The sequence below is a fragment of the Rutidosis leptorrhynchoides genome, chromosome 4 (assembly GCF_046630445.1).
Source record: "Rutidosis leptorrhynchoides isolate AG116_Rl617_1_P2 chromosome 4, CSIRO_AGI_Rlap_v1, whole genome shotgun sequence".
NCBI lineage: Eukaryota > Viridiplantae > Streptophyta > Magnoliopsida > Asterales > Asteraceae > Rutidosis > Rutidosis leptorrhynchoides.
The window spans coordinates 478,313,042-478,332,746 of NC_092336.1; the positions used below are offsets into that span (position 1 = coordinate 478,313,042).

Here is a 19,705-nt window from a genome sequence, read left to right on the forward strand (position 1 = left end):
TCATACATAAACCAAAGGCCTGGAAATAATTATCAGAATAATTATCAACCGCCAAGACCAATTTACAACCAAAACCAGAATTATAACCGAAATGTTCCATACAACAATCAACAAGATCCTAGCAATCAACAAGTATCCAAAATACTTACAACCAGCAAAGACCTAATTTTCAAAACAAACCACCACAAACCGATGATAAAAAGCTGAATTTAGAAGATATGATGACGAAGCTAGTTGAAACTCAAACGCAGTTTTTCACATCTCAGAAACAAACGAATGAACAAAATGCTCAAGCATTTAGAAATCAACAAGCTTCTATTCAAAATTTGGAACAAGAAGTAAGTAACCTAGCAAGGTTGATAGGTGAAAGAAAACCTGGAAGTCTACCTAGTGATACAAATGCTAACCCCCGGAATGAAACAGCTAAAGCCATTACCACAAGAAGTGGTACAACACTTAAACCATCTGAAATACCTGTAATTTCTGATGAAGCTATTCCTACTCCACAAGAACCACAACCTGAACAAGATAAGGAAAAAGAACCGGTAGTTGAAAAGGTTAATGAAGATAACACGGTTAAGACTAAACCTTATGTTAAACCATACCAACCACCACTTCCTTACCCGAGTAAAATGAAAAAAGAGAAACTTGAAGCCGAGCAATCCAAATTCTTGGATATGTTTAAACAGATAAATGTAAATCTTCCTTTCATTGATGTGATTTCAGGAATGCCTAGATATGCTAAATTTCTGAAAGATCTAATCTCAAATAGAAAGAAAATGGAAGAACTCTCGGCTGTTACTATGAATGCTAATTGTTCAGCAGTGCTGTTGAATAAGATACCAGAAAAATTATCAGATCCAGGAAGTTTCACAATTCCATGTTTTCTGGGAAGTCTTAGTTCAATAGAAGCATTGGCAGATTTAGGTGCTAGTATAAATTTAATGCCGTATTCACTATACACTAAACTAGACCTTGGAGAATTAAAACCAACACGAATAAGTATACAACTAGCCGATCGATCAATAAAATATCCTAGAGGGATAATGGAGAACATGCTAGTTAAAGTTGGTACTTTAGTATTTCCAGTAGATTTTGTTGTTCTGGACATGGAAGAAGATTCTCAAGTTCCTCTCATATTAGGAAGACCATTCTTAAACACGGCTAAAGCAATGATAGACGTGTTTGGTAAGAAACTGACCCTAAGTATAGAGGACGAGAGTGTTACCTTTTCAGTTGATAGAGCAATGCAACAAGCACAATCTGCAGATGATACATGTTATTATATTCAAATTATAGAATCACATGCAGAATTATTAAAAGAATTTCCAGAATTACAAGGAACAGGAGAATGTTCTTTAGGAGAAGGAACTGAACCAATTGACGAAACTGAAATGTTAGCTACACTTATGGCTAATGGATATGAACCAACAACAGAAGAAATTCAAATGCTAAAAGAAGAAGACAGATATTGATATAAATCATCGATAGAAGAACCACCAACATTAGAGTTAAAGCCACTTCCAAACCATTTGGAATATGCTTATTTACATGGTGAATCTGAATTACCTGTAATAATATCGTCTTCTCTTACTGAAAATGAGAAATCGTAACTCATTTCTGTGTTGAAAGCTCATAAACCAGCTATTGCATGGAAGATTTATGATATTAAAGGAATAAGTCCTTCGTATTGCACACATAAAATCCTTATGGAAGAAGGTCATAAAACGTATGTGCAACGCCAACGAAGACTAAATCCTAATATGCAAGATGTAGTTAAGAAAGAAATTATTAAACTGCAAGATGCAGGTTTAATTTATCCAATTTCTGATAGTCCATGGGTAAGCCCAGTTCAATGCGTGCCTAAGAAGGGTGGCATGACTGTCATTACAAATGAGAAAAATGAGCTTATTCCTACTAGGACTATAACAGGATGGCGTGTATGTATTGATTATAGAAAATTAAATGACGCCACCAGAAAAGATCACTTTCCCTTACCTTTCATTGATCAAATGTTGGAAAGATTAGCCGAAAATAGTTACTATTGTTTTCTTGATGGATTTTCCGAATATTTTCAAATTCCAATAGCACCCGAGGACCAAGAGAAAACCACATTCACGTGCCCTTATGGTACTTTTGCTTACAAACGCATGCCATCTGGACTTTGCAACGCCCCTGCAACCTTTCAAAGGTGCATGATGGAGATTTTTCACGACATGATAGAAGAATGCATGGAAGTTTTCATGGATGACTTTTCAGTCTTCGGTGATACTTTTGAAACATGTCTAGATAATCTTGAACGAATTCTTATTAGATGCGAACAATCAAATCTAGTACTTAATTGGGAGAAATGCCATTTCATGGTTAAAGAAGGCATCGTTCTTGGTCATAAAATTTCAAAGGAAGGAATTGAAGTGGATAGAGCTAAAGTAGATGTAATTGCTAAACTTCCACATCCCACCAATGTTAGAGGAGTTAGGAGTTTTCTAGGGCATGCCGGTTTTTACCGACGTTTCATTAAAGATTTTTCTAAAATTTCCACTCCTATGAATAAACTCCTAGAAAAGGATGCTCCATTCATCTTTTCAGATGAATGTATCAAATCTTTTAATATTCTTAAAGAGAAACTCACTAATGCACCGATCATGATAACACCAAATTGGAATCTACCGTTTGAACTTATGTGCGATGCAAGTGATTTTGCAATGGGAGCCGTTTTAGGACAAAGGATTGAAAAATGATTTCAACCTATATATTATGCTAGTAAGACGTTACAAGGAGCACAAACAAATTACACAACTGCTGAAAAAGAACTCCTTGCTATTGTCTTTGCTTTTGACAAATTTCGTTCATATCTCGTTCTAGCAAAAACAGTGGTCTATACCGACCATTCTGCTCTTAGATACCTATTTTCGAAACAAGATGCTAAACCATGATTAATCCGTTGGATCTTACTCTTACAAGAGTTCGATATTGAAATCCGAGATAAAAGAGGAGCAGAAAATCTCGCCGCTGATCATCTTTCTCGTCTTGAAAATCCCGAATTAGAAGTTCTAAATGAATCGGCCATACAAGACAACTTTCCTGATGAATATCTATTGAAGATAGATTATAATGAAATTCCATGATTTGCAGACTATGCAAACTACTTAGTATGTGGATTCCTTGAAAAAGGATTATCGTACCAAAAACGAAAGAAATTCTTTAGTAATATAAAACACTATTTCTGGGAAGATCCACATTTGTTTAAAAGTTGTCCCGATGGAATAATACGTCGATGTGTATTTGGAGATGAAGCTAGTAAAATCTTAAACCATTATCACACAGGACCAACAGGAGGGCATTATGGGCCTCAACTAATAGCAAGAAAAGTTTATGATGTTGAATTCTATTGGCCTACAATTTACAAAGACGCACACCTTCTTTGCAAATCCTGTGATGCTTGTCAAAGGGCCGGAAAAATAAGTCAACGTGATGAAATACCACAAAATGTCATTCAAGTATGTGAAGTATTTGACATTTGGGGTATTGACTTTATGGGTCCATTTCCAAAATCTCATAATAATCTCTACATTCTCGTTGCCATTGATTATGTATCTAAATGGGCGGAAGCACAAGCTCTCCCAACTAACGATGCACGAGTTGTATTCAACTTTTTAAAACGTCTTTTTGCAAGTTTTGGAACACCGAAAGCTTTAATAAGTGATCGGGGTACTCATTTTTGTAATAATCAACTTGAGAAAGTTCTCAAAAGATATGGAGTAACTCATAAAATCTCCACCGCATATCATCCACAAACAAGTGGACAAGTTGAAAATACCAACCGAGCTTTAAAACGTATTCAAGAGAAAACCGTAGGATCAAATCCGAAGGAATGGTCCATAAAATTGGAGGATGCACTCTGGGCTTTTAGAACAGCCTATAAAACTCCAATTGGAACCACACCTTTTAGACTCATTTATGGAAAAGCATATCATCTTCCAGTAGAAATTGAACACAAAGCATTTTTGGCTTTGAAGACATGTAATCTTGATTTACATGAAGCTGGACGTCTACGGTTAAGTCAACTAAACGAATTAGAAGAATTAAGACATGAAGCATACGAAAATTCGTTAATCTATAAGGAAAGAACGAAGAAATGGCATGATAAAAGAATCAGAAGTTCAAAAGAATTTAAAGAAGGAGACAGAGTTCTTCTTTTTAATTTACGATTCAAGCTATTTTCTGGAAAATTGAAATCAAGATGGTCTGGACCATTCATAGTCAAAAGAGTTTTCCCATACGGAACAGTAGAATTAATAAATTCAAATGGGATTGAATTTAAAGTTAATGGTCACAGAGTTAAACATTACATAGATAGTCCGATGGAAGTCGACAATGAAGTTAATCACAATTTCGATACCACAACTAACTAAGTGTGGGGAGAATCAAGTCTTTAAAGGATAATATGTATTTCTGTTAGAGTTAGATTTTCTGTTTTCGTGTAGTTCTCGAAAATGGAACCCGAATGGTCTTTCCCTAGCAGACCCTAAAGAACTAGTCTTCTCCCCCCATTCTGAATTTTTTATTTTTTTAGGATTTACGAGATGAAGACTTCATGTGAACTAAACCATGGTCTAGTGCTACACGCTTTGATTACTAAACGTAATAATGACACACTTCCGAGTGAACTGGTATCATTAATCAGAAGTAAATTGGACGGAGTAAGAAAAGAATCCAGATGCGAAGATAATAAGTTACAATTTGGTAAAGGAAAATCAAAATCCGCAGCGAAAAGAAGAGCACGACACCTTGAAAAATGTCACAAATGCGGAAAATGGTCACACGAAGGTAAATGTTCAAATAATCAAACCTATTCAAACACCGAATTTGTTACTTTATGCAGAGATGGACCGTTCATATGTTTAGAAGAAAAAACATTAAATGCTCGAGGTTACGCCTATGTAGCCATGGAAAACCAATTAGTCCGACTATCTCATGAGTGGGCTAGAGCATATCACTAAGAAATCTATTTCACAGGTAAGTTTGTACAGTTTTCATTTTTATTTTTTATTTTTATTTTAAACCTTTTGATAATAAACGCTAATTTGTTCGCTATAAAGTATTAAATTGGTATTCAATAAAATTAGGTCTTGCGACCGAAATTATTGATATCATACAAAAATTTATTACATCACTGCGAAATTTACCGTTTATTCTTAAGGTATAAATATCTTTAATCAATCAACCCAAAATATTTCAAAAATTCATCATGAGTTAAATTAGGTCAATGAACAGAAATTACTTTACCAAAAAGAGGGGCGCATATTTTTGATAATATTTGATTGATTAAAGTGGAATAAAAGCCAAAAAGATTTTTTAATTTTATTTTTACCATGTTTTTAAAATTAATATATAAATCTTAAATTGATATTGTAAACTTTTTAAATCAATATATTTAAAATTGTAAATATTTTAAAAATTAATATTTTTAATATAAGTTTGTATGTATAAAAACAAAATTAAATTTAAGTTTGGTGTGAATTTTTAATTTTATGCATTTTAAATTTAAGTTGTGTGAATATAAAAAAAAAATTTACTTTATTTTGCTAAGTTAAAAATATGATTTTTAAAAATTCGTCGTAAGTTGAAGACTAGGTCGTTGAACGGAAATTGCTTTACCCAAGGGAGGGACGAGAACTTTTATTATCATTATTTTTAGCCTTATTGAATTAAAGTATGCCAAAAACATAAAAAAAAAAAAACCAAAAATCTTTGCTTTTAAAACAAACGCCAATATGTTTGGAAACTTTGGTAAAATTTAATCAATTTTCTACGCTAATCACCCTCAATAATTTAAATTGTTACTGATTTCTTGCAAATGAGGGCATTGCAAGATCTTAAGTGTGAGAAGGGGTTAAATTCTTTCGAATTTTTAAAATTTTTTAACTTAAACACTTGGTTACCATTAAAAATACTAGTAACACAGTAGTTGTATTAGAATCTAGTGCTCTCTGATAATAAAGAACAGCCCTAGTCTTATATATTGACTACACAATTCTAGTAAATTTTTTTAAAATTTTCAATTAAATGAATTCAAAATCATGTTTATACATATTTATGAACGATGAAAACTAGGTGTTAACACCGAAATTGTCGTTACCTCGGAAAGGACATAAATTGAGAAACAACCCAAAATATTAGAATTCATTTAAAATGGAATAGAAGAGAATAAAAAGGCAAAGAAAGGAAAATAAAAGCCAAATGTGAGAAATTTTTACCAAGTTATTCAAAACATATATCACATATTTTTGTACAAATAATTGAAAATATTTTTTTTTTTTGGACGAAAATAATCAGTTTTACCCGGTTTATGGTAATACTTTTGAAAGAACGATGGATCTACACGATGAATCAATTCCATCATTAAAAGGAAGTAAAGTCTTCCGAAAAAGACACGCGCTTCTTGATTTAGGTCATGAAGTTGTCGGCCAGACCAGCTGTAGGTTGACGAAAAATCTAGAAAATTCATCACTAAAATCAGCAGGAAATCCACGGACCTCAGCATCAAACAGGGTCGCCAAGTGGTCAGACTTATCCTAACCATGAGAGGATCTGTCTCGTAAAATGGGGAGGACGTCGTGCAAATTAGCTGGATAAGACTAATGAATCAGATCCCCAGAAAGGATAATCTCCTTAAAGATCAAAAATCAGCTTTTAAGACTGATATTACTCAATCCTAGAGATTGACCTTAAAGATTGAGAATTACAAACTCATGGAATTCGATGATATCTAAACTCGAGCTTGAACGAGAAAATATTTTGATCAAAATTACAAACCGATTTGTTTTCTAAAAACCCATTTCCAATGCGTTCATTACCATTGAACGTAAAATCCTAGGAATTCACCTGGAATTCATTAGGTCACCTGAACCAAATCGGGTGTCAATCGTAAGAACGGTGGTTGCATAGCATGGTCAAAGACAGGACCTTGTGCCAGACCAAAAAATTATAAGGGTGCGCTTTACTATTGCTCCTACCAAGGATAGTAATTGCATCCGATACGTTATAGACCATAATTAAAAGAATGTCAGGGGACATTGCCTTAACAGTTGCTTGTTCAACGCTTTCCTTTACAACTGGACGGTAGTTTACCGAAAGGTAATATACAGAACAAGTATACTGGACGTGTTGCTTTCCCAATACAAGGTTAGCAAGTGGGTGACACAAAACCACAAGTTTTGAGCTAAAAATTTCAAATATGAAACCCACCAAACCCACAAAAAGAATTTGCAAACACCAGTGAAGGGTTATTCCGGAAAACTTATCTAGGGTAAAAGCTAGATTTAATTTTCAAAAGATTAAATGTTTTCATAAAGATCCAATTTCCTTAAAGGATCTAAATTTTATAGTCATGTGGGACTGTAAACCACATCGTTACTACCATTGTTTATACCGCCGTATAGAAATCACTGATGTACAAAGTGTGAAGAATAAAGAAGTGATTCTAGTATATTTCAAGACTATATTGCTTGAGGACAAGCAACGCTCAAGTGTGGGAATATTTGATAATGCTAAAAACGAACATATATTTCATAGCATTATTCCTCAAGAAAGACAAGCTTTTAGTTGCAATTGTCCAATTTACAAGTGATATTCGGTTAAATAATAAAAGGTGAAGACAAAAGATAGATTCGACGAATTGAAGACGTAAACGACCAAAAAGCTCAAAAGTACAAAATACAATCAAAGAGGTTCCAATTATTGATAAGAAACGTCTCAGAATTACAAGAGTACAAGATTTAAAACGCAAAGTACAAGATATTAAATTGTACGCAAGGACGTTCGAAAATCCGGAACCGGGACATGAGTCAACTCTCAACGCTCGACGCAACGGACTGAAAGTTACAAATTAATTATGTATATAAATATAATATAATATATAATTAATTATATAAATTATATATTTATATTATATTTATATTATTAAAATCCGTCGGCAGACTAGGATCCAAACTTGTGTGAGCTGGATTTACGAACTCTGTGACTTGCGGAGTTTGAAGAGCAAGAGTGCCGCGACTCGCGGAGCAGCCAAACTCGAAAATGCCTATAAAAGGCAACGCATTCTGAACGTTTTATATATCCTAATTCTATCTATCTCTCTATATACGTAAATATATATATATATATATATATATATATATATAATTTATATTTTAATTTTAATTTTAATTTCCAATAATAAGGGTATGTTAGCGAATATTGTAAGGGTGTAAGTCGAAATTCTGTCCGTGTAACGCTACGCTATTTTTAATCAATGTAAGTTATGTTCAACCTTTTTAATTTAATGTCTCGTAGCTAAGTTATTATTATGATTATTTAATACCGAAGTAATCATGATGTTGGGCTAATTACTAAAATTGGGTAATTAGGCTTTGTACCATAATTGGGGTTTGGACAAAAGAACGACACTTGTGGAAATTAGACTATGGGCTATTAATGGGCTTTATATGTGTTTAACTAAATGATAGTTTGTTAATTTTAATATAAAGATTTACAATTGGACGTCCCTATAAATAACCATATACACTCGATCGGACACGATGGGCGGGGTATTTATATGTACGAATAATCGTTCATTTAACCGGACACGGGAATAGATTAATAGTCACTAGAATTATTAAAACAGGGGTGAAATTATGTACAAGGACACCTGGCATAATTGATAACAAAGTATTAAAACCTTGGGTTACACGCAGTCGATATCCTGGTGTAATTATTAAACAGAGTAATAAAACCTTGTTACAGTTTAAGTCCCCAATTAGTTGGAATATTTAAATTCGGGTATACGGATAATTTGACGAGGACACTCGCACTTTATATTTATGACTGATGGACTATTATGGACAAAAACCAGACGGACATATTGAATAATTCAGGACAAAGGACAATTAACCCATGGGCATAAAACTAAAATCAACACGTCAAACATCATGATTACGGAAGTTTAAATAAGCATAATTCTTTTATTTCATATTTAATTTCCTTTATTTTCATATTTAATTGCACTTTTAATTATCGTACTTTTTAATTATCGCAAGTTTATTTTATCGCACTTTTATTTATTTCAATTTCATTATCGTTATTTACTTTACGCTTTAAATTAAGTCTTTTATTTATTTAATATTTTACATTAGGTTTTAACTGCGACTAAAGTTTTAAAAATCGACAAATCGGTCATTAAATGGTAAAAACCCCCCTTTATAATAATAATATTACTTATATATATTTGTATTTTTATAAATTAAAACTAATATAGCGTTAAGCTTTGTTTAAAAGATTCCCTGTGGACGAACCGGACTTACTAAAAACTACACTACTGTACTATTATGTACACTGCCTATAAGTGTTGTAGCAAGGTTTAAGTATATCCACTCGATAAATAAATAAATAACGTGCGTAAAATTGTAGCATATTTAATAGTATTTAGTTGTAAAAATAAAGCTATTTCATATACACCTCTGCGCACATCAGCTGTTCTAAAAGCCCAGAGTGCATCCTCCAATTTCATGGACCATTCCTTCGGATTTGATCCTACGGTTTTCTCTAGAATACGTTTTAAAGCTCGGTTGGTATTTTCAACTTGTCCACTTGTTTGTGGATGATAAGCGGTTGAGATTTTATGAGTTACTCCATATCTTTTGAGAACTTTCTCAAGTTGATTATTACAAAAATGAGTACCCCGATCACTTATTAAAGCTTTTGGTGTTCCGAACCTTGCAAAAAGACGTTTTAAAAAATTGACTACAACTCGTGCATCGTTAGTTGGGAGAGCTTGTGCTTCCACCCATTTAGATACATAATCAATGGCAACGAGAATGTAGATATTATTATGAGATTTTGGAAATGGACCCTTAAAGTCAATACCCCAAATGTCAAATACTTCACATACATGAATGATATTTTGTGGCATTTCATCACGTTGACTTATTTTTTCGGCCCTTTGACAAGCATCACAGGATTTGCAAAGAAGATGTGCGTCTTTAAAAATTGTAGGCCAATAGAATCCAGCATCGTAAACTTTTCTTGCTGTGAGCTGAGGCCCATAATGCCCTCCTGTTGGTCCTGTGTGACAATGGTTTAAGATTTGACTAGCTTCATCTCCGAATACACATCGGCGTATTATTCCATCGGGACAACTTTTAAACAAATGTGGATCTTCCCAGAAATAGTGTTTTATATCACTAAAGAATTTCTTTCGTTTTTGGTACGACAACCCTTTTTCAAGGAATCCACATACTAAGTAGTTTGCATAGTCTATAAACCATGAAATTTCATTATAATCTATCTTCAATAGATATTCATCAGGAAAGCTGTCTTGTATGGCCGATTCATTTAGAACTTCTAATTCGGGATTTTCAAGACGAGAAAGATGATCAGCGGCGAGATTTTCTGCTCCGCTTTTATCTCGGATTTCAATATCGAACTCTTGTAAGAGTAAGATCCAACGGATTAATCTTGGTTTAGCATCTTATTTCGAAAATAGGTATCTAAGAGCAGAATGGTCGGTATAGACCACCGTTTTTGCTAGAACGAGATATGAACGAAATTTGTCAAAAGCAAAGACAATAGCAAGGAGTTCTTTTTCAGCAGTTGTGTAATTTGTTTGTGCTCCTTGTAACGTCTTACTAGCATAATATATAGGTTGAAATCGTTTTTCAATCCTTTATCCTAAAACGGCTCCCATTGCAAAATCACTTGCATCGCACATAAGTTCAAACGGTAGATTCCAATTTGGAGTTATCATGATCGGCGCATTAGTGAGTTTTTCTTTAAGAATATTAAAAGATTTGATGCATTCATCTGAAAAGATGAATGGTGTATCTTTTTCTAGGAGTTTATTCATAGGAGTGGCAATTTTAAAAAAATCTTTTATAAAACGTCGGTAAAAACCGGCATGCCCTAGAAAACTCCTAACTCCTCTAACATTGGTGGGATGTGGAAGTTTAGCAATTACATCTACTTTAGCTCTATCCACTTCAATTCCTTCCTTTGAAATTTTATGACCAAGAACGATGCCTTCTTTAACCATGAAATGGCATTTCTCCCAATTAAGTACTAGATTTGATTGTTCGCATCTAATAAGCATTCATTCAAGATTAACTAGACATGATTCAAATGTATCACCGAAGACTGAAAAGTCATCCATGAAAACTTCCATGCATTCTTCTATCATGTCGTGAAAAATCGCCATCATGCACCTTTGAAAGGTTGCAGGGGCATTGCAAAGTCCAAATGGCATGCGTTTATAAGCAAAAGTACCATAAGGGCACATGAATGTGGTTTTCTCTTGATCCTCGGGTGCTATTGGAATTTAAAAATATCCGGAAAAACCATCAAGAAAACAATAGTAACTATTTCCGGCTAATCTTTCCAACATTTGATCAATGAAAGGTAAGGGAAAGTGATCTTTTCTGGTAGCGTCATTTAATTTTCTATAATCAATACAAACACGTCATCCTGTTACAGTCCTAGTAGGAATAAGCTCATTTTTTTCATTTGTGATGACAGTCATGCCACCCTTCTTAGGCACGCATTGAACTGGACTTACCCATAGACTATCAGAGATTGGATAAATTAAACCTGCATCAAGCAGTTTAATAATTTCTTTCTTAACAACATCTTGCATATTCAGATTTAGTCTTCGTTGGCGTTGCACATACGTTTGATGACCTTCTTCCATAAGGATTTTATGTGTGCAATATGAAGGACTTATTCCTTTAATATCATGAATTTTCCATGTAATAGCTGGTTTATGAGCTTTTAGCACATAAATGAGTTGACATTTTTCATTTTCAGTAAGAGAAGACGATATTATTACAGGTAATTCAGATTCACCATGTAAATAAGCGTATTCCAAATGGTTTGGAAGTGGCTTTAACTCTAATGTCGGTGGTTCTTCTATCGATGATTTATATCAATATCTGTCTTCTTCTATTAGCATTTGAATTTCTTCTGTTGTTGGTTCATATCCATTAGCCATAAGTGTAGCTAACATTTCAGTTTCATTAATTGGTCCAGTTCCTTCTCCTAAAGAACATTCTCCCGTTCCTTGTAATTCTGGAAATTCTTCTAATAATTCTGCATGTGAATCTATAGTTTGAATATAATAACATGTATCATCTGCAGATTACGGTTATTACATGGCTCTATCCACTGAAAAAGGTAACACTCTCGTCCTCTATACTTAGGGTTAGTTTCTTACCGAACACGTCCATTATTGCTTTAGCCGTGTTTAAGAATGGTCTTCCTAATATGAGAGGAACTCGAGAATCTTCTTCCATGTTCAGAATAACAAAATCTACTGGAAATACTAAAGTACCAAATTTAACTAGCATGTTCTCCATTATCCCTCTAGGATATTTTACTGATCGATCGGCTAGTTGTATGCTTATTCGTGTCGGTTTCAATTCTCCAAGGTCTAGTTTAGCGTATAGTGAATACGGCATTAGATTTATACTAGCACCTAAGTCTGCCAATGCTTCTATTGAACTAAGAATACCCAGAAAACATGGAATTGTGAAACTTCCTGGATCTGATAATTTTTCTGGTATCTTATTCAACAGCACTGCAGAACAATTGGCATTCATAGTAACAGCCGAGAGTTCTTCCATTTTCTTTCTATTTGTGATTAGATCTTTCAAGAATTTAGCATATCTAGGCATTCCTGAAATCACATCAATGAAAGGAAGATTGACATTTATTTGTTTAAACATATAAAAGAATTTAGATTGCTCGGCTTCAAGTCTCTCTTTTCTCATTTTACTCGGGTAAGGAAGTGGTGGTTGGTATGGTTTAACATAAGGTTTTGCCTTAACTGTGTTATCTTCATTAACTTTTTCAACTACTGGTTCTGTTTCCTTTTCTTGCTCAGGTTGTGGTTCTTGTGGAGTATGAATAGCGTCATCAGAAATTACAGGTATTTCAGGTGGTTTAAGTGTAATACCACTTCTTGTGGTAATAGCTTTAGCTATTTCATTCCAGGGGTTAGCATTTGTATCACTAGGTAGACTTCCCGGTTTTCTTTCACCTATTAACCTTGCTAGGTTGCTCACTTCTTGTTCCAAATTTTGAATCAAAGCTTGTTGATTTCTAAATGCTTGAGCATTTTGTTCATTGGTTTATTTCTGAGATGTGAAAAATTAAGTTTGAGATTCAACTAGCTTCGACATCATATCTTCTAAATTTGGCTTTTTATCATCGGTTTGTGATAGTTTGTTTTGAAAAATAGGTCTTTGCTGATTGTAAGTATTGTTGGATACTTGTTGGTTGCTAGGACCTTGTTGGTTGTTATATGAAACATTTCGGTTATAATTCTGATTTTGATTGTAGATTGGTCTTGCCGGTTGATAATTATTCTGATAATTATTTCCAGGCCTTTGGTTTATGTATGAAACATTCTCTCTTTGTTCCATTGTTAGTTCAATACTGAGACAATCTTTTGTCAAATGTGGTCCTCCACACTGCTCACAACTAATTCGTATTGAGTGGATATCCTTAGTCATCTTTTCCATTCGTCTCTCGACAGCATCTATCTTTGCGAAAATGGAATCAAAGTCATGGCTAGAATCGGCCCTAGCTGCTTTAGATGATCTAACGATATCTTTTTCTTGGTGCCACTCATGTGAGTGGGAAGCAGTGTTATCAATAATTTTATAAGCGTCAGTTGCGGTTTTCTTCATAATGGAACCATTAGCTGCTATATCGATGTCTTTCCTTGTAGTGATGTCGCATCCTTGGTAGAATATTTGTACTATTTGACAAGTGTCTAAACCATGTTGCGGACATCCTCTCAACAACTTTCCAAATCTTGTCCATGCTTCATATAAAGTTTCATTTGGCTTTTGTGTGAACGTAACAATTTCTCCTTGAAGTCTTACGGCTTTAGATGCTGGAAAGAATTGTTTAAGAAATTTTTCAACTAAAACGTCCCATGTATCAATCGCCCCTTCAGGTAACGATTCTAACCAATCTTTGGCTTCTCCCTTTAAAGTCCAGGGAAATAACATGAGATATATCTGTTCATCCTCCACTTCTCTTATTTTAAATAGTGTACAGATCCTATTAAAGGTACGAAGATGTTCATTTGGATCTTCCTTCGGTGCACCACTAAATTGGCATTGATTAGTTACCATGTGTAGAATTTGTCCTTTGATTTCATAATCTGGCGCATTAATGTCAAGTTGAGTAATTGCGTGACCTTGGCCCGTGCATTTAGCTCTCATTCGGTCTTCCATACTTAGAGGTTCCAGATTTTCCATGATTGAATTTGTTGAATGTGAATCACTATAGGATTCTGTTTTAATGGGTTGTTCCTCAACAATCTCTGTTTGAATGATTGGTGGTTCCGGAGGAAAGATTAATGGTTCAGGATCTCTGAATTGTCCCTGAATATCCTCCGGATTCTCAATTGTGAGGTCGGGTTCAAAAAATGGATTATCGGAAATTTGAATTGGAGTACTTGGTCGACTGGATGATGATTCTAAAGAAAAATCAACGGCGACAATATTGGCTAGATGTCTTGATCGAGTTACAGGTGGTGAACGTACAAAAGGTGGTGAACGTTTTGCTCGGTGCATTCACTGAATATCGTATTAGTTATAAAATATAAAAATTATATAAGTTATCAAATTAATAGACTTTTCTGCTTTGGCCGACGTTTCGAATAGCCAATAGATGCAGCAGGGAGCCAGAACCCTTTAAATCGGAAGCTCACAACTCAGCCACTAACAAATCCAACTATTACTACGAACCAGAAAATTTGGATGTCTATCAATTTAACTGCTTAAAATAATTTTTTGTTGAAATTTAAAGAAATTTTAGAGAAGAAATAGAAAATATTCTAAGTTCTAAAAACTAGAGCGGCAAAAAATAAGAAAGAAAAAGAGCGCGTCGGAAAAACGTCGAAAAATAAAAGGTCGAAAAATAATAAAAAGAACGTAGCGCGTCGAAACTAAAAAGGAACTAAAAACTAAGAATTAAAAGTTGCGTCTAAAAATATTAAAGCTTAGAGAAAATCTAAATCCAAAACGATAATAACTTAAGAACTACTAAAATTTATAAAATGGTGTCGCAAAATTCTAAAGCACCTATATCTTAGTCTAAAGAAAAAGCACTTAAGGGATTTTACGGCAAAGCCTAAAAATCTAGAAATAACAATAATTATGGCAAAAACTATGACTTAAAACTAAATACGAGCGAAAAATATAAATATTACGAAGAAACGATTAAAAAGATACAAAATATAAAAATAAAACTTGAAGTTGTAAAAAGCACAATTTTTATAAAAATATTATTTTTATTTTATTTATTTTATAAAACTATTAATTTTATATATTAATTAAAACTAGATTAAAACTAAATAAAACAAACTAAATAATAAAACTAAACTAAATATTTAAATACACTAACCCTAATTAGGGTTTTAATTAAATAATAATAATAATTAAAAACTCCGTAATTATTGCTCGGATCAGGGCTGTCAGATCAGGCCATGCGATTGCATGGTCTACGCGTTAAAAATCCATGCGGTCGCATGGAGTAGGGTTTTGGGCCAGGTTCTGGGCTGCAACAGTACTGGACCGAGTGATTTTTTACATATATTTTTTTCTGTTTTTTAAAATTATATAAAGTATAATAAATAAAAACTTATATTTTTTTACAAACTAAAAATAAAAATAAAGAAACTTTATAGTTTTATATATATTTAACAAACTCTTAAAAATATATATATATATTGTTATTTTTCTTTTTATATTTTTGTATTTTTAATATTTAAAACGTATTTTTTTATACAAAGAACTTAATAAAAAAATCTTTTTTTATAGTGTTGCGCTTTCGGCGTTTTAGTTTCCCCGGCAGCGGCGCCAAAAATACTTGATGTGTGCGAGGTGGTGTACAAAATAGTTATATTTTTGCTAAAAAAATACTATTAAATACGATACAATTTTACACAAGATATTTATTTATTTATTTATAGAATGGATATACCTAAACCTTGCTACAACACTTATAGGCAGTGTACCTAATCGTACAGTAGTGTAGTTTTTAGTAAGTCTGGTTCGTTCCACAGGGAGACTTAGCCAAGTCTAACGCTATATTAGTTTTAACTTATAATTGTAAAAATACAAATATATATATATATATATATATATATATATATATATATATATATATATATATATATATATATAAGTAGTTTTATTATTATAAAAGGGGGTTTTTACCGTTTAATGACCGGTTTGTCGATTTTAAAACTTAAGTCGTAGTTAAAACCTAATGTAAAATATTAAATATATAAAAGACTTAATTTAAAGCGTAAAGTAAATAACGATAATGAAATTGCGATAAATAAAAATACGATAAATAAAATGACAATAAATAAAAGTGCGATAATTAAAAGTGCAATTAAATATGAAATAAAATAAATTATGCTTATTTAAACTTCCGTAATCATGATGTTTGACGTGTTGATTTTAGTTTATTCCCATGGGTTAATTGTCCTTTGTCCTGGATTATTTGATATGTCCATACGGATTTGTCCATAATAGTCCATCAGTCATAATCATAAAATGCGGAAGTCTTCGTCAAATTATTCTTATTCCCGAAGTCAAATATTCCAACTAATTGGGGATTCGAATTGTAACAAGGTCTTAATACTTTGTTTAATGAATACACCAGGTTATCGACTGCGTGTAGTTCAAGATTTTACTACTTTGTTAACAATTACACCAATTACCCTTGAATGTAATCCACCCCTGTTTCAACAAGTCTATTAACTATTAATCCAGTTCCGTGTCCGGTAAAATGAACAATTATTGGTGTTTATAGATATCCCGTCCACCGTACCCAGTCAAGCGTATGTGGTTATATATAAATACGTCAAATTATAAGTCTATATATTAAATTAACGAGGTATCATTTAGTTAATATAAAGCCCATTAATAGCCCATAGTCTAATTTCCACAAGTGTCGTTCTTTTATCCAAACCTCAATTATGGTCCAAAGCCCAATTACCCAATTTTAATATTTAGCCCAACATCACGATTACTTCGGCATTAAATAAGCATAATAATAACTTAGCTACGAGACATTAATTTAAAAAGGTTGAACATAACTTACAATGATTAAAAATAGCGTAGCGTTACACGGACAGAATTTCGACTTACACCCTTACAACATTCGCTAACATACCCTTATTATTAGAATTTAAAATTAAAATTAAAATTAATATATATATATATATATATATATATATATATATATATATATATATATATATATATATATATATATATATATTATACGAGTGAGATAGAGAGATAGATGGATGTAAGATCAACCAAAACTGCGAAATTTATAGGATGTCACCAGAAACTATTCACCATGCGATCGTATGGGAACCACTTTTTCCAGCTCATGTACTTTTGTTTGCTTCTTTGCCGACGGTTTAATAAATAAATATAATATATAAATAATTTTAAGAATTATTTAAATATTATATTATATTTATGTGCATAGTTGACTTGTAATTTTTAGTCCGTTGCGTCGAGCGTTGAGAGTTGACTCTGGTCCCGGTTCCGAATTTTCGAACGTCCTTGCGTACAATTTAATATCTTGTACTTTGCGTTTTGCGTCTTGTACTCTTGTAATTTCGAGACGTTTCTCATCAATAATTTGAACTACTTTGATTGTACTTTGTACTTTTTAGCTCTTTGGTCGTTTGCATCTTCAATTCGTCGAATCTGTCTTTTGTCTTCACCTTTTATTATTTAAAAGAATATCACTTGTAAATAGAACAATTGCAACTAAAAGCTTGTCTTTCTTGAGGAATAATGCTATGAAATATATGTTCGTTTTTAGCATTATCAGTCACCTGAAAGTTTAGCGTCACCTGAAAGTCCACCTGAAAGTTCACCTGGAAGTTTACCTGAAAGTTATTTAAAAAAAAAAAATGCTCCGTTTTTGGTAAACGGTTTTGGGGTCGTTACAATAAGAAAAGCTTCCTTATATATTTTCTAACAAGTTGTAGATTTCATCGGATAAGATTTCACCTATATAGATAGACTACCCGATAACTCAATTTTACACCTAATTCCACTTATGTTTTACTCAATTGTTAATTTCTAATGTCTTATAATGATATTGTTTTGAGGCTATCCAAACGGGAAGTTGTCAAATTTACGATCCAAACCATACTAGTTATTGTTTTAAGTACCGAATGTTTCAGTATGTATCATTAGTTTGTCTTATAACTTGCAATTATCCTTGTTGGTGGAGGATGTTGGTTTATGCTTAACGACAATATAAATCTTAACCAACGATAATAAGTGTTTTGATGATGACACATGCAAAGTTCACTAATCCACACTTACCCTAGCAAAAGACCAAATCAAATGAAGCTTAGAGTGAAAACATTAGGGAAACCAAAAAGAATACAAAACTCAAGTGACACACGATTTGGGTCCACGGTCGACCACAGGTCAGACTGTGGAAGTCCTATACTTTGATTTATGAGAAACCAGGTACACGGTCGACTCCACGGCTGACCGTGGATCGACCGCAGTTCGTTTTGTCCAAATCTCTTGACCAAATAAAGTTTAACCATTTCAGGGCATCTATAATTCACGTAACCTTTTTCAACATGATTAGAATAGTTGCCCTCTTCATATCCAAAAGAGTTTTGGTTACTAGAGCGCTAATATTGGTTAACCACACCTAATGACATCTTAATGATGTTTTAGCATTAATTAAGAATAACAAATAAGTGTTACAAAAATAAATTGTGCTCTTAAAATGTATCTCGACATACTTAGGATGGTCATCAAGTCCTAACCAAGAGTTGCTCCTTCTTTGTACATGTGTTGAACATTAATGTATACTTATATATTAATCTTGCAAAGTGCCATATTGCAAGTAAACTTATGTAGCCTTAGTATATTGCTATGTCACCACTATGTGTTTAATCCTAGATTAATCACTAAGTGTTCTATTGCTAGTCATTACATAAGTATTACTTGACTACTTGCTATTATTACATGAGTATTACTTGACTATGAGATATTTGCCAACTTGCTTATACTCATTTAATATGTATGAATGAACTTTGTCATGCTATAAGCTATAAGTTAGGAAATTATAAATGTATGCTTAGCCCATCTAAATGCATTAAGTGTAACTTGGTTGATAACGATTGATGAGTCATAATCAAATGGTCTTAAGTGCTTAAAGAATACTAAAACACATATTGAAATATCAAAAGGAGCATTCTTAAGTTTAGCAACATGTCTAAGAATGGTTTAGTCTTGATTAACATAATGTCTTACAACATGCTTAATTGAATTTATTTGCATCACTAGGTAAGAAATCATAAATACATCTAACTAATCCATGTGCAAGCTTAAAGATAAATAATATCATGCTTAGTGATCAATTGGGTTACTGTCATCAATGACATGTTGACCAACCAACAGAACTTAAACAAGTGTGTTAAAAACAAACAAAAGATTATGACAAATATGATATCACTTCAATTGGTTATCAAGACTTGTATCCAAGGAGAATCATGTACTTAATGCATATAGTACTTGTATAGGGTGTTGAGTATCTTTTACAGGTATTAAATGAAGTAAAGAGGCCAAAAGAATCAGGTTTGAATGGATTCAAA

The 19,705-nt window shown here is 32.9% G+C and overlaps 1 non-coding gene across 1 annotated transcript; it reads left to right on the forward strand.

Moving 5' to 3' along the window:
* The first annotated feature begins 13,809 nt into the window (after nucleotides 1-13,809).
* On the forward strand, nucleotides 13,810-13,916 carry LOC139845906 (small nucleolar RNA R71). The gene has a single exon (XR_011758659.1). It is a non-coding gene; the product is annotated as a small nucleolar RNA R71 (small nucleolar RNA).
* The last annotated feature ends 5,789 nt before the right edge of the window (nucleotides 13,917-19,705 follow it).